We start from the raw sequence: 17,426 nt of genomic DNA on the forward strand, positions 1-17,426 counted from the left end.
AGTCATGAGAGTGGAGCCTTCAATGAATGTAATTAGTGCCTTATAAAAGAGGGTCCAGAGAGAGATCGCTAGCCACTTCAACCATGTGAGAACACAGTGAGAAGGCACCTGTATGAACCAGAACACCACCATGCTGGTGTCTTGATCATGGACTTTCCAGCCTCCAGAACTGTGAGCAAAAACCACCCAGTCTGTGGTATTTTGTTATAACAGTCCTAACAGACTAAGACGACAATACAGTAGGTTTGGGGAAACAGAAAAAAACGCAGGGTAGCAAATTGTAGTCAGAGAAGGAACATTCAGGATTCCAAATGTCAGGGGATTGTGGAATGCTCTTTGTGCTGTAGGTTTGGGAGGCAGAAAGATAGGTGCTAGAGAGAAAGCCCAGAAGTGGTGAGTAACGGCTTTGGAATTCCAGCTGGAAATTTGGTGTAACATTCTGTCATCATTTAAAAACATTCTCTTTCCAGGTGTGGTGAGGATAGTTGTCTATGTCTATGGGAGGTTTGGGAGTTAAAATTGCCATGACTTTTATCTCAGCACCGTCACTGTCTGGTTGTTGTCCTTGAGCAAGACACTTTGCTGAACTTCAGTTTGCTCATCTGTAGACATGTGGACAACACTGTTTACTCTACAGTACTGAGTACAGTTCATGATAACCCAAGATAAGACATGTAAAGCAAACAGGACATGACTGAGCACTTATTGCCCACCCAATGCAAATTGCTTTCTCTTGTTTCTGTTGTAGGCAGAGTGGAGGCCCACCTGAGTTTGCTCTATGACAACCCTCCAATACAACTTGTTGCAGTTATAGGAATGTTCTATAATCTACACCTTCCAATGTGGTAGCTACTTCCTCTGTGTGGCCGAATACTTGAAATGTTGACCAGTGCAACTAAGGACTGATAGTTTAATTTTATGTCATTTTAATTAATTCAAAATTTAATTTAAATAGCTACATATGGCTAGTGGTTATCATATTGGATGGAATGGCCCACAGGCATTATTGTTCTAACTGTTTCAATCTGTCTTTTTCTAGTCCATCTTCTGTATTGCTGTCTGAGTTAGCTTACTGAAGTACCACTCTTGTCATATGATTCTTTCATCTCAAACATCTTTAATAGTTCTGTGTTTTCTGTCAAACAAAATGAGGTGGGGTCTGAGCAAGTAAAGAAGAGGCCAAGAGAGGAAAAGTGTTAGTCAGGCTTCTCCAGAGAAACAGAACCAACAGAAGATAGATAGATAGATAGATAGATAGATAGATAGGGATTTATTTTAGGGAATTGGCTCATGTGATTGTGGAGGTCGGCAAGTATAAAATCTGTTGGGTAGACCAGCAGGCAGGAGACCTAGGGGAGAGTAGATTTTGTGGTGCAAAGGCTGCCTCCTGGCAGAATTCCCTCTTCTTCTGGGAAAGATCAGTCTTTTTCTAGAAGGCCTTTAACTGATTGGATAAGGCCCACCCACATTACAAAGAGTAAACTTGTTTTACTGAACATCTACCGATTTAAATGTCAATGTCATTGAAAAAACAAACCTTCAAAGTAACATCTAAAACAATGTTTGACCAAATATCTGAGTACCATGGCCTACCCACTTTGACACATAAAATTAACCATCACACCTGATAATACCTCTGTCTAGACATTCATCACCAATTCTTAGTATCAAAGAAGAAACAAAGTCAGGCTTTCTGTGTGGGGATAGCCATTCTTTCTGCCATGCCATATGGTAGGCATATAAAAACTTTCTTTTTCCTTCAAAACCTCTATCCCCTGGCCCTTTGACTATCTCTATTGACCACACCAGTGCTTTGGCCCTTTTCTTGTTTGTGAAAACCCAACACTTGTCTATGCTGTCTCCATGTGGATTCTAATCAGGCTGATTCTGAAAATGACCCTGGCACTGGGTGTGCAGGGTCTTGGTCAGCAGCATGTGCAGCTTTGGTCGCTTCTGTGCTGGGCTTGGCCTGATTAAAACTAGGGACTTGGGGACTTCCCTGGTGGTACAGTCGTTAAGAATCCACCTGCCAGTGCAGGGGACACAGGTTTGAGCCCTGGTCCGGGAAGATCCCACATGCTGTGGAGCAACTAAGCCTGTGCGCCACAACTACTGAGCCTGTGCTCTATAGCCCGTGAGCCACAACTACTGAGCCCCCGTGCCACAACTACTGAAGCCTGTGCGCCTAGAGCCTGTGCTCCGCAACAAAGAGAAGCCACCGTAATGAGAAGCCCGTGCACAGTGACAAAGTGTAGCCCCCACTCACTGCAACTAGAGAAAGCCCGTTCACAGCAACAAAGACCCAATGCAGCCAAAAAATGAAAATAAATAAATAAAATAAAATTTATTAAAAAAAAAACCCCAAAAACAGGGACTTGGAGGGGAAAAGCTTTATATCTTGTTATCAGTTCATTGAGTCATTTAGCCTCTGCCTGACTCTGTAAATGTGACAGTGTTACTAACAGCTTGAGCCCAATTTGATTTATTGGTGAAATTAAATTCTATACTTCTACAATGATGTCAGTACTTCCTGGGTCTTTAAAAAAAAAAAAAAGAAAAAACCAAGGCAGAGCAGCAACTGCAAGCTTAACTGGTTAATCCATAAGTTGTCCAGGCCAGTTGCTCTCTAGATGTCAGGAGAGCAGTGCACTTCCCATTCTGCTCTGGTGAACACAAAAAGAAACCACTCCTTAAAATTTCCAGTGTAGTCAAGCCATTAAAATAAAACATTAAACACTCTCTCAAAATATTTTGGGGAAAGATTGTGATTTGCATTTCTGAGAGTCTTTTAACGACAAGAGTATGATGAAAGCAGGTTTTCTTCTTCACAGAATGTAACAAGATTTTTAAAGAAGGAGATAAATATGTGAAGCACAATTTAGTATTATTATTGGTATTAAGCTGGCAAATTTGGTCTGCTTGACAATATGAAGATGACAATATGTTATAACTATGGAGATCAGTAAATTTACGGGAACATTTCTATACTCTGTAAAATCATTTCTGTCATTCTCACACTCTGAATTAGGAAAACCCAGCTGCAGAAAAAACCATTATGCAGTTAAATAAAACACAGTTGATACAATTGCAACATTCATCTAAAAAATGCTGACATTGGGGGAAGAATTTGGATAGTCCGTTTTAATAGGTGACACAGCCCACCTGCCTGGTAAGTGTAACTAATGGAGAAAGACAGGGTGGTGAAATCTGAGCCTCCAGCGTCTCCAGGAAACAAGTTTTTACTCATGAAAGTGAAATGGGACTTATAAAAAGTAAACCTTCATGTAAATCTATTATTTCTTTGTGGACATGTAGAGTGTAACTCTATTAGTCATCCTCCTGTTTGTTTAGATTGAAATTGAGCAGCCTGTTTGGATCAAGGGGCTTTTGAGGGTCCTGGAATATTGGGGTAAATTGACTTCAACCTAGTATAGGCACCACTGTTAAAAAGATGTAACCTCAATATTACAAAATGACTTTGTGTAAAGTGTCTAGTTGTAATTTGGAAAAGACTTCGTGGACCATGAGCATACAATAAGGATGAACAAATCCAATTAGCATTGTATTGATATATACATGACTTTGCTTCTGAGTAAGGAGCTGAATATCACCCAGGGCTCCTTGACTGCCAGTTACCCAGATCTCTAGAGAGAGGCATCTGAGACACAGGAAGACATTTCAGTCTATTGGTGGTTGACCTGAGATGCTGTCAGGCCTCCATGTCAAGCATGTTCTTTAATCCCAGGAAACTATAACTATGACCAAGTGATTTAAATCACCAGTGCTCTACAATACAAAGGAAATCCATTCTTAAGAAATCTGATGGGAATGGTGTAAATGTGAAAGTGCAGATAGTGAGGCAGAAGTTGAAGCCATAACAAATGGGATAAAAATGTTGGATTGTATTCAGATGTGCATTTGAGGAAATCTGTCCTGTCTGGGTGGTCTGGGCCTTTTGTCTTTCTCTTAGCCTTTGCTATTGTAGAACAATCATTCTTTTAGGTCAGTTTTTTATTTTGCTTTCATCATGTATACATGATTTTACATACCTTGAAAGAAAACTATTTCCATGGTTGTTATGCTACTTCCCTAATATGGAAAAGGAAATAGTCAAGTCCAGGAAGTGCAGAGAGTCCCATACAGGATAAATCCAAGGAGAAACACACCAAGACACATATTAATCAGACTACCAAAAATTAAATACAAAGAAAAAATGTTAGAAGCAGCAAGGGAAAAACAACAAATAATATAAAAGGGAATCCCCATAAGGTTAACAGCTGATCTTTCAGCAGAAATTCTGCAAGCCAGAAGGGAGTGACATGACATATTTAAAGTGATGAATGGGAAAAACCTACAACCAAGATTACTCTACCCATCAAGGATCTCATTCAGATTCAACAGTTCTCTGTTGAATTAAAACCTTTACAGACAAGCAAAAGCAAAGAGAATTCAGCACCACCAAACCAGCTTTACAACAAATGATAAAGGAACTTCTCTAGGGAGGAAACACAAGAGAAGGAAAAGACCTATAATAACAAACCCAAAACAGTTAAGAAAATTGTAATAAGAACATACATATTGATAACTACCTTAAATGTAAATGGATTAAATGCTCCAACCAAAAGGCATAGACTGGCTGAATGGATACAAAACAAGACCTGTATATATGCTATCTACAAGAGACCCACTTCAGACCTAGGGACATATACAGACTGAAAGTGAGGGGATGGAAAAAGATATTCCATGCAAATGGAAATCAGAAGAAAGCTGGAGTAGCAATTCTCATAACAGATAATGTAGACTTTAAAATAAAGACTATTACAAGAGACAAAGAAGGACACTACATAATGCTCAAGGGATCAATCCAAGAAGAAGATATAACAATTGTAAATATTTATGCACCCAACATAGGAGCACCTCAATACATAAGGCAATTACTAACAGCCATAAAAGGCGAAATTGACAGTAATACAATCATAGTAGGGTACCCACTTTCACCAATGGACAGATCATCCAAACTGAAAATAAATAAGGAAACACAAGCTTTAAATGATACATTAAGCAAGATGGACTTAATTGATATTTATAGAACATTCCATCCAAAAACAACAGAATACACTTTCTTCTCAAGTGCTCATGGAACATTCTTCAGGATAGATCATATCTTGAGTCAAAACTCAAGCCTTGGTAAATTTAAGAAAATTGAAATCATATCAAGTATCTTTTCCAACAACAACACTCTGAGACCAGATATCAATTACAGGAAAATATCTGTAAAAATACAAACACACGGAGGCTAAACAATACGCTACTAGATAACCAAGAGATTACTGAAGAAATAAAAGAGGAAATCAGAAAATACCTAGAAACAAGTGACAATGAAAACATGACCACACTAAACCTATGGGAAGCAGCAAAAGCAGTTCTAAGAGGGAACTTTATAGCAATCCAATCCTACCTCAAGAAACAAGAAACATCTCAAATAAACAACCTAAGCTTACACCTAAAGAAATTAGAGAAAGATGAACAAAAAAACCCCAAAGTTATCAGAAGGAAAGAAGTCATAAAGAACAGATCAGAAGTAAATGAAAAAGAAATGAAAGAAACAATAGCAAAGATCAATAAAACTAAAAGCTGGTTCTTTGAGAAGATAAACAACATTGATAAACCATTAACCAGACTCATCAAGAAAAAAAGAGGGAAGATTCAAATCAATAGAATTAGAAATGAAAAAGGAGAACTAACAACTAACACTGCAGAAATACAAAGGATCATGAGAGATTATTGCAAGCAACTATATGCTAGTAAAATGGACAATTGCGAAGAAATGGACAAATACTTAAAATAAGCACAACCTTCCGAGACTGAACCAGGAAGAAATAGAAAATATGAACAGACCAATCTCAAGCACTGAAATTGAAACTGTGATTAAAAATCTTCCAACGACAAAAGCCCAGGACCAGATGGCTTCACAGACAAATTCTATCAAACATTTAGAGAGGAGCTAACACCTATCCTTCTTAAACTCTTCCAAAATATAGCAGAGGGAGGAACACTCCCAAACTAATTCTATGAGGCCACCATCACCCTGATACCAAAACCAGACAGAGATGTCACAAAGAAAGACACCTACAGGCCAATATCACTGATGAAGATAGATGCAAAAGTCCTCAACAAAATACTAGCAAACAGAATCCAACAGCACATTAAAAGGATCATACACCATGATCAAGTGGGGTTTATCCCAGCAATGCAAGGATTCTTCAATATACGCAAATCAATCAATGTGATACACCATTTTAACAAATTGAAGGAGAAAAATCATATGATCATCTCAATAGCTGCAAAAAAGCTTTTGACAAAATTCAACACCCATTTATGATAAAACCCCCCAGAAAGTAGGCATAGAGGGAACTTACCTTAACGTAATAAAGGCCATATATGACAAACCCACAAATAACATCAGTCTCAATGGTGAAAAACTGAAACCATTTCCTCTAAGATCAGGAACAAGAGAAGGTTGTCCACTCTCACCACTATTATTCAACATAGTTTTGGAAGTTTTAGCCACAGCAATCAGAGAAGAAGAAGAAATAAAAGGAATCCAAATCGGAAAAAAAGAAGTAAAGCTGTCACTGTTTGCAGATGACATAATACTATACATAGAGAATCCTAAAAATGCTACCAGAAAACTACTAGAGCTAATCAACAAATTTGGTAAAGTAGCAGGATACAAAGTTAATGCACAGAAATCTCTTGCATTCCTATACACTAATGATGAAAAATATGAAAGAGAAATTAAGGAAACACTCCCATTTACCATTGCAACAAAAAGAGTAAAATACCTAGGAATAAACCTACCTAAGGAGACAAAAGACCTGTATGCAGAAAACTGTAAGACATTGATGAAAGAAATTAAAGATGATACAAACAGATGGAGAGATATACCATGTTCTTGGATTGGAAGAATCCACATTGTGAAAATGACTATACTACCCAAATTAATCTACAGATTCAATGCAATCCCTATCAAACTACCAATAGCATTTTTCACAGAACTAGAACAAAAAATTTCACAATTCATATGGAAATACAGAAGACCCAGAATAGCCAAAGCAATCTTGAGAAAGAAAAATGGAGCTGGAGGAATCAGGCTCCCTGAATTCAGACTATACTACAAAGCTACAGTAATTAAGTTGTATGGTACTGGCACAAAAACAGAAATATAGATCAAAGGAAAAGGAGAGAAAGCCCAGAGATAAACCCATGCACATATGGTCACCTTATCTTTGATAAAGGAGGCAAGAATATACAATGGAGAAAAGACAGCCTCTTCAATCAGTGGTGCTGGGAAAACTGGACAGGTACCTGTAAAAGAATGAAATTAGAACACTCCCTAACACCATACACAAAAATAAACTAAAATGGATTAAAGACCTAAGTGTAAGGCCAGACACTATAAAACTCTGAGAGGAAAACATAGGCAGAACACTCATGACATAAATCACAGCGAGATCCTTTTTGACCCACCTCCCAGAAAACTGGAAATAAAAATAAACAAATGGGACCTAATGAAACTTCAAAGCTTTTGCACAGCAAAGGAAACCATAAACAAGACGAAAAGACAACCCTCAGAATGGGAGAAAATATTTGCAAATGAAGCAACTGACAAAAGATTAATCTCCAAAATTTACCAGCAGCTCCTGCAGCTCAATATCAAAAAAACAAACAACCCAATCCAAAAATGGGCAGAAGACCTAAATAGACATTTCTCCAAAGAAGATATACAGACTGCCAACAAACACATGAATGGATGCTCAACATCACTAATCAGAGAAATGCAAATCAAAACTACAATGAGGTATCACCTCACACTGGTCAGAATGGCCATCATCAAAAAATCTACAAACAATAAATGCTGGAGGCTTCCCTAGTGGCGCAGCGGTTGAGAGTCCGCCTGCCGATGCAGGGGATGCGGGTTCGTGCCCCGGTCCGGGAGGATCCCACATGCCGTGGAGTGGCTGGGCCCGTGAGCCATGGCCGCTGAGCCTGCCCGTCCGGAGCCTGTGCTCTGCAACGGGAGAGGCCACAACATTGAGACACCTGCGTACCGCAAAATTAATAAATAAATAAAATAAATGCTGGAGAGGGTGTGGAGAAAAGGGAACCCGCTTGTACTGTTGGTGGGAATGTAGATTGATACAGCCACTATGGAGAACAGTATGGAGGTTCCTTAAAAAACTAAAAATAGAACTACCATACGACCCAGCAATCCCACTACTGGGCATATACCCTGAGAAAACCATAATTCAAAGAGAGTCATGTACTACAATATTCTTTGCAGCTCTATTTCCAATAGCGAGGACATGGAAGCAACATAAGTGTCCATTGACAGATGAATGGATAAAGAAGAGGTGGCACATATATACAATGGAATATTACTCAGCCATAAAAAGAACTTGAGTTATTTGTAGTGAGGTGGATGGACCTAGAGTCTGTCAAACAGAGTGAAGTAAGTCAGAAAGAGAAAACCAAATACTGTACACTAACACATATATATGGAATCAAAAAATAATGTTTCTGAGGAACCTAGGGGCAGGGCAGGAATAAAGATGGAGATGTAGAGAAATGACTTGAGGACACAGGGAGGGTGATGGGTAAGCTGGGACAAAGTGAGAGAGTGGCATGGACATATATACACTACCAAATGTAAAATAGATAGCTAGTTGGAAGCAGCCACATAGCACAGGGAGACCAGCTGTGTGCTTTGTGACCACCTAGAGGGGTTGGATAGGGAGGGTGAGAGGGAGATGCAAGAGGGAGGAGATGTGGGGATATTTATATATGTATAGCTGATTCACTTTCTTATATAGCAGAAACTAACACACCATTGTAAATCAATTATATTCCAATAAAGATGTTAAAAATCTTTTTTACCTAGAAGCTTAGCATTTTACAAAATAAGGAGAATATAGCATACATGTGTCTGCAAAACTACAGATGGTGAGGCCATGCATTATACAAGAGCACTATGCATATGTGTGTATATCACTGAGTACCTGTTTATATTCTGTGAAGTAGCTATACTGGAATCTAGGTCCAGGTACGTAGATTTTCTCATGTCACATCTGTTGGGCTACTACAAACATAGGCATAAATGAAAGGAACTTAGGATAGGTTTTCCTTTATTCTATTTTCTTGCATACATTTTTTTCTGATATTTTCTTTCTAGATGGTAGAAGCTTCATGTTACGTCAGTTTGGACCATGTTTGGATACTAGTAACATAACACTTAATAGAGATTTTTTTTGCTGTGGTATGAAGGATTCTTGAAGTTAATGGTGCAGGTATACAATCAGCTTCTCAGTGATGTTATTAAAGAGCCAGACTTTTTCCTCTCTTTCCATTCTGCTATCCTCAGCACATTGCCCTTTGTCTTCCTACTTGATTCCTCATGGAATGAAAATGGCTGCTGCAGCACCAGACATCCTGTCACATTAAAGTCAGGAAGAAGGGAGGGAGGATATCAACTTTAAGAGAGTCTGCCCCCAGATATTAGAAAAGCAAAAGATTTCCCTGAAATCCCTTGTAGACTTAAAGTCTGTGTCATGTGAGACTACTCCTGACTTTATGGAATATGAAGCAAGTGAATATTAAACTGAGAAAATTGCCTCAATAGCAGAGTTGGAGCTGTGTTAGCAAAGAAGAAAGCAGAACAACATCTGCCACGCTAATCATAATAAAATGTCATTACTTGGCCGATCTTAATAACCTTCATTGATAGATTCCAAATTATCTTTGTAATGATCACTGGTTTTCCGAGGGTTATACAACAACCAATAGCATGTAATTAGACTCTAGAGCTTCTAATATTTTTCCATTTATTTAGGAATATCTAATATGATCTTGGGAGAAATAATGTTATAAAGAAGATATCCTATGTGATGGTAAGAGAAAAGGAGAAAAGGAGGGATAATATCATTGGCAAGATAATGTAAGTGGAGTTTTTTATGTACCGGATTTTATTTATGTTAGCTTTTCAACTGTGTGGCTTTAGGGTTAATAGTCCAAGACATCACTTTTCAAAGTGTGTTCCTTAGAACAATAAATTCTAAGAGATTCTGTGGACAGGAAAGTTGGCAAACTAAGTTAAACGGATCAAATATGGTTAATCAGGTTCCTTTACTGCAAGACCTTTCAGAACCTTTGAAATATAATATGAATTGAGAACATCGGCAGGAAATTCCATACCATTATTCCATAGTTCTCCTACTTGTATAACCATTCATTACACCATTTATTTAATAACAGCTTTGGGGGAGGGGGGAAAACCATACCTTAAATATTGACTTGATAATAGCATATGTTTATCCACACAATTACATTCTTATTATTTTCTTCTCCTTTATGCTAGCATATTAGTTTGAAATGTTGCTTGATGTTTACTTTTCCTTTTTAGAAATGCCTTTTTCTTTAAAAAATAAAACCAAAAAACCTCGTAGCCCTTCCACCACTAAAAATAGACAAATATTAAGCATCATTGGTTCCAGAGAGGGAATCCCTGAAGGCAACAAAAAGCCAAATTTTTGGCTTTTGAGCAATTAAGTAAACTTTTCTAAATTTATACCAGAGCCAATATGCTTGAAAGATACAGCTTTCAAGTGGAGGAGTCAGTTGGCCCCTAGATAAGGTTATTTTGGAATTCATTTAAAAATATTCCTTGAGTACTTACTATGTGCTGGGTGCTGTAAATATTAATAAACAAAATACCCTACTCTCATAGCACTTGTATTCTAGCCCAAAGTAGAAGACAAGAAATACAATAGTATATAAGCAAACTATTAGGAGACATTGTGGATACTGTAATGTTCCACTGGAAAACTTCTTCTGGAATGAAGCATTTACTTCTCTTGTCTGCTGATAGAAGTTGACCTTCAGCTGTCAGTCCTCTCTTGGGAGTGCCTTTAAAGAAAACTCACCCAAGGTTAGGTCTCTTTCCAGGGGCAGCCCACGTCCAGGTACAAAGGCCCAACCCTTTCATCCCAACTCAAAACTTCCCAGCTCCAGAAGTCCCAGAAGGTCAGCTGAGGCCTTCATTGGGACAGCATTACAGTTCAACCTTTGCCCTCTCTGCCCAGCCCTGCTTCCCTGGCCTCACTTTCACGGATGCCTGGTCCCAGCTACTCCCTAATGAACATCCTGCCCTCTTATCAACATCTGGGAATCTGCAGTCCAAGGAAACTACCTGAGACAACAGGTGATAAACATGATGTTAAGAGAAAAAAAAAGAGGATGGGCAATTCATTTGGTGGGGCAGTGGCGGGGGCAAGGTTGTAGCGTTAATTGAAGTATTCAGAGTAGGCAGCATGGAGAAAGTGGGACTTGAGCAGAGGTGGGAAGGTGTTGAGGGAGTTATTGAGGAGATTTTTGGGAGCAGAACATTCCAGGAAGAGAGAACAGTTAAAGCAAAGGCCATAAGGCATAACGTGCATGCCTGGCGTGTTCAGGGAGCATCAGGAAGGCCAGTGGGGCTGGAGTTAGGAAGGGCAGGGTTAATGGGGTTAAGGTCATGTGAGGCCTTGGAGGCCATGGTAAGGCCTTCAGCTTTTACTGAGTGAAATAAAGAGCAATTGCCGGGTTAGAACAGTGTGTCAGAACCTGACATGTTTTAGGCAGATTACTCCAGCTTCTTTGTGTAGAACAGACCATGAGAAAATAAGAGTAGAAGCAAGGAGTTCAGATAGGAAACTTAGTCCATTTGAGCTGCCGTAACAGAATACTGTCAATTGGGTAGCTTAAAAACAGCAGAAATTTATTTCTCACAGTTCTGGAGGCTGGAAGTCCAAGATGAAGGCACCAGAGGATTCAGTGCCTGCTGAGGACGTGCTTACTGGTTCATAGACAACACCTTTGTGCTGTGTTCTCACATGATGGAAGGTGGGAGAGAGGAGGGAGCTCTTTGGGTCTGTTTTATAAAGGCAACTAATCCCATGGATGAGGGCTCCACCTTCATGATTTAATCACCCCAAAGGTCCCACATCCTAATACCATCACGTTGGAGATGAGGTTTCAACACATGAATTCTGGGGGGACACAAATATTCAGTCTATGACAGAGACTATTGCAGTAGTGCTGGTGAGAGGTGATAATGGCTTGGAGTAGAGTGGCAGTAGAAGAGACAATATGAAGTTGTTGGATTCTGAATACATTGTGAAAGGCCTCAGAGCCAATAGGATTTCCTGATGACTTGGATATAAGGGCTGGATTAGAATTTTAAGTAATTTGGCTTGAAAGATCAATGCCAAAAACTGAATGAAGAAGCCATGGAGTTTATCTCTAAATAATACACTATGAGAAGAATATACCATGAACCCCAAAAGAAATGAAAACCAACTCATGGCAAGGAGGAGATTTGGAGAGGATGTAACCCATTTGCAGTCTGTCTTTGAGAAATGCCCAGCATCCTCACCCTTCCAGCTCTGAAACCCTGGGGGTTGACTGGGCAACGAACACCCTGAATAGGTTGAGGGGAATCCTTACACAGACAGGACCATTGCAAAGCTTCCAAGGTATGGCCTGGAAGATGGAAAGACTAAGGGAGCTGATCCTCATCCAACAGAGCGTTTGAGCAGTGGATTATCAGTGAGTGAGGTAGATGGGCCTGAGAGGATCCTTAGTGTCCTCTACATCAGAGTGGTGTGGTGGAGCTTCTAAATAGAGAGGGCCATGGACAGGGTTGCTATAGTAGAGATGTGTATGAATGAAGGAGACCCAGTGCCTGGGACCCCTGTGAGTAGAAGTTGGTGAGACGAGGAACATCAGTGATGGACACCAGTATGTGACAAGAGGGACCAGATAAGCTGAGGTAAGCTGTCCTGTAGAGGTTAGTATAGATGGAGGAGAGCAGTGGAGTCGTAGACCCTACCTGGGTGCCCAGATAATACACAAGAGGCAGAGTTTTATACTGGAAGAGAATGGCTTACCTTGCATTGTCCACTTTGAGTCTTCTACCTTCAGTGGACATGAGAGCTCAAGAGCTAAGTTGATTCCAGTTAATAAAAAAGAAGGAAAATTGAATTTTGATGCACTGAACTTTTGTAACTTGAAAATTCATACCTAGTAGATATTTATTCATTATCCAGAATTTCAGTTTGAACCTAGATCTTTGGCATTTTAAGTGTCTAAAGATATTTCTGAATTAATTCTGGTGCTAGCAGTCATACATGTATAGCATCCTGAAGACATGCTGTTTCTCATAACCTACACTGGTTATCCTGATCTATTTAGCATCTTTTGGCTTGACACTATAAATTAGAAGTATATCGAAGAATGCTGGTGTCTTTGTCTCCATTTCTTGATTAGTTAAATCTATAGTTATGACCCTGCATTTAATTAAATTACCTACAGATAAAATTAAACTCATTCATTTGAAAAGCAGCCCAAATTATTTTTTTAAAAATTGGGGTATAATTTACAACTAATGAAGTATACACATTAAAGTGAACGTTTAAAGTGTTTTGACAGCATGTACACCCGTGAAACCATCACCACAGTCTAGATGGTGAGCATTTCCAGCACATCCAAAACATTCCTCATGATTCTTTGCTATCTCTCCCTCAGCCACTAGACCCAGGCAAGCATTGATCTGATTTCCGTCACTATATATGTTTGCATTTTCTAGAATTTTACATAAATAGAATCATATAGTATAGACTTTGTTGGGTCCAGCCTTTTTCGCTTGGCATCATAATTTTGAGATTCCTCCATGTTGTTTGCTAGGTAGGAATTTCATCATATGGATATAGCACTTGTTATTCATTCACCTGTTGTTGGACATCCTCCCCACCCAGCATAGTGGGTTAAATTGCGTTCCCTAAATATATATATATATACATACATATATAGCCTCATCCTACTATCCTATGGTTTGCCTTTTTATTTATTTATTTTTAAATAAATTTATTTATTTATTTTTGGCTGCATTGTATCTTCGCTGCTGTGCGCGGGCTTTCTCTAGTTGCGGCAAGCGGGGGCTACTCTTCTTTGCGGTGCCCCGGCTTCTTATCACGGTGGCTTCTCTTGTTGTGGTTGTGGAGCACGGGCTTTAGGCACACGGGCTCAGTAGCCGTGGCTCTCGGGCTCTAGAGTGCAGGCTCAGTAGCTGTGGCACACAGGCTTAGTTGCTCCGTGGCATGTGGGATCTTCCCAGACCAGGGCTCGATCCCGTGTCCCCTGCATTGGCAGGCGGATTCTTAACCACTGTGCCACCAGGGAAGCCCTGCCTTTTTATTTTTTAATGGTGCCTTTTGAAAAGAAAAAGTTCTAAATTTTGGTGAAGTCCAACATCAATGTTTCGTTTGTGTTTTCTATCTTTTGGGCCTTTCTAAGAAAACATGAAGTTCACTTGCATCCCCAGTGACAAATACTTGCTGTGATTTCCATAGATTTATGTTCCATAACCCTACTTCTGTGGTTTGGCATGCACATTGCTTTTGTTTCAGTGTTATATCACATCATAATATTAAGATAGTTTAAGCACAGTTAAAGACCCAGATTTGAGTTAAATTCAAATAACCAAAGTGGCAATTGAATGAACTGACTCATTTGGCAAATCCATCACTGTGTTCACATGTGCCTTGCATCCTCCTACTGGTGGGTGGTACCCTGGAGGTGCTGCCATTCATCCACTCATCCACATCCCTTCACTGCTGATGTGTATGGACATTGACATTGCAGCCCTAGCCTCTGCCTGTGGAAGAAGAGAGGAAGGCAGAGGCAAGGAAGGTGGGTGAGTAGCCGCAGAGAGTAGTGTAGGACTTTTTGCCCAAACCACAGCCATGGTGAAAGCCAGCTGCAAGTTTAATATAACTTTGTCTGCTGTGGTCAGGGCAAAGCACTTTCCCTTTAAAGAAACTTCTTTTGACTGCAACAGTTGCTAACTCGGGATAAGGAAAACATTTAAGAAAACTGAGTTGTGTGGTGGTGTGAGGATGAAGGGAGGGTTTAATTTCAGACTATGAGAGAGGAAAAAATATAACATTAAAAAGCTAAAGATGTTTCCTAAAAGGAGTTTCCATCTGACTTATGTTGATGTGCAGTTAGACTCTAATTAAAACACCTTAATTCTGTAATGTGGCAAGCCTATAGGAATGATCAGAATCTAAAGTGAGCATAAAACTAAATTAAGGACATATGATATAACCATCCATAATAGGTTATTTAAGTTTATATCATAAACATAACATTTTCATTAATTGTTTTACAGTTTCATTTCAATATGATGCAGCTCATTTCCCTTTCCTTTTTCACACTCCTTGGCACCCCTTGAGTTGGACTGAAGGACTGAGTGACAGAATGGGAGGAGGTGTTAAAGAGTTTACATTCTGCAGCCATAAAAGACAGCAAATGTGATAGAGCTGGGAGTTAGGGAAATTGCTGCCTTGTGGAATTCCAGAAGGATTTAGTTGATTTGATTTTGTGTTTGACTCCCAGTAATGGGAGACATTCCAAACCCACTGCTTTTTGTGGATCAAATGTGTTGTTTTTTGGCCACCCAGCTGGGTGACGGGACTTAGCAAGAGGAAGAAACCATCTCCTGCAGAGTTGTGAGCGCCTGGAGGAGGGTTGAGTGCTCCCACTGGTATCTGAGCTATAAAGGCGTTGCAGAGAAACGTTAGAGGAGAGCAGAGACACCTGCTCTGCGTTCTCTGCAGGAGTGTCATGCTCCGAGTGAGAGGATGCCTTATGCGACTGAGGATTTAAAATGTTCTAAAGCAACTGAAATGGGAATCACATTGGGAACAAGGAATCAACTTGGGCTTCAGCGACGCCATAACTCACAGTCTACAAATGCAGCAGCGGCCACCAAGGAAAAGCTTATGTATACTTGATTGCTCATCTTTCATGGTACCCATGCTCCTCTCAAATTTCTACCCATTCATTCAACCGGTATTCACTGAGAACACACTATGCAGCCAGGCGCTGTTACAGGCACCAAGGGTACAGCTGGGAACCAAACAAAACCTCCCCTCCAGGAGCTAACATTCTAGGTGGGGGAGACGGACCATAAACAAATAAATATTCTATGCCAAATAGTTAGAAATACTATGGGGAAAAAATACCAGGTTAAATACAGAAGCAGTTTTAGGGTAGTACATTTCGGAAGGTAAACAAGTTTTCCTCTTCATTAAATTTATACTGCTCACAATTTGTGAAGGCAAAGCAAGATGCCTAAGACAGACACACTCCTTGGACACCATGTTTATATAACAATATCTATGATTATTATGTTTTCACATATATTTCCTTTATGGCTGTCACGACCACCGACGTGGGAAGCAGGACAGGTGTGCTCCTGCTGGGACACTGAGACTTGGAGAGGTTAATGATCTGCTCATTGATAGGCAACTGGTTAGAAGCAGACTTTAGATTTAAGTAATGTCGTATACCATGCTTATATCACACTTAATTTTTCATTCACTCAGCAAATATTTATTTAGTGCCTGGAATGTGTTGGGTCTGGATATGACTTTGGTGTCGATGGCAAATAAACAGACACTGACCCGGACTCAGGGAGTTCAGAGTGTTGTGGAGGAGACAGATATTAAGCAAATGTCTAGGTGTGACATAAATGTTAGGAAGACGTGTTTCAAACTGGGGAATTTAGACGAGGGGACCTGACCTTGTCTGGCCTAAGAAATACGAAAGAATGAGTCATTTGAACAATCTAGATATAGTTGGGCAAATGTAATGAAACGTTATTGCATTAAAAATTCCTAAATGTAGCATATTTAAAGTTAACTGGTTGATCAAATTTGTAATTTATGTGTGCACCATTTAAAAAATTGAACTTCCGTCCTCATATATTTGTGTATGTATGCAGTTCTCCCTTAGCTATGACTGAATAGTTCTAGGTTCACAGCACCTTGGAGATAACATCTAGGTCTTTTCTTGGTGTATCATGAAGAAAGGACCACTGCTTATTTATCAACTTTTTAGGCATGATAATTACCCTTTGTATATGTTTCTAAAATGATAAAGATCTACTCATAATATTTTGTCATTATTCTGATTTATGCAAAATTTTTAAGACTTGAAATTTTTCTGTTTAAGAGCAAGAACAAGCTAGACAGGACAGTTGCCCACGGGGTGGTACAGAAAGAGGATTGTGAATCTTATACAACCTGAGAGGTGCCTTCCTAGTGTGGCCCAAGGGAGAAACAAAGGGTTCTAACTGGGAAGACAACATTGTGGTGGAATGTGAAAGGAGGTGATGGTGATAAAAATGGAAAACAAGTAGTGAAGTTGGAACCAGGAGTTCCAAGAGGAGATCAAATAAGCAACCCATGAGAGAATTCACCAATGGTGAACAAACATGTTTCTATATTGCCAAGCATGGCAAATTATGGTAGCTTAAAACAGTCACT

Source organism: Orcinus orca, chromosome 12 (genome assembly GCF_937001465.1).
Source record: "Orcinus orca chromosome 12, mOrcOrc1.1, whole genome shotgun sequence".
Classification (NCBI taxonomy): Eukaryota; Metazoa; Chordata; class Mammalia; order Artiodactyla; family Delphinidae; genus Orcinus; species Orcinus orca.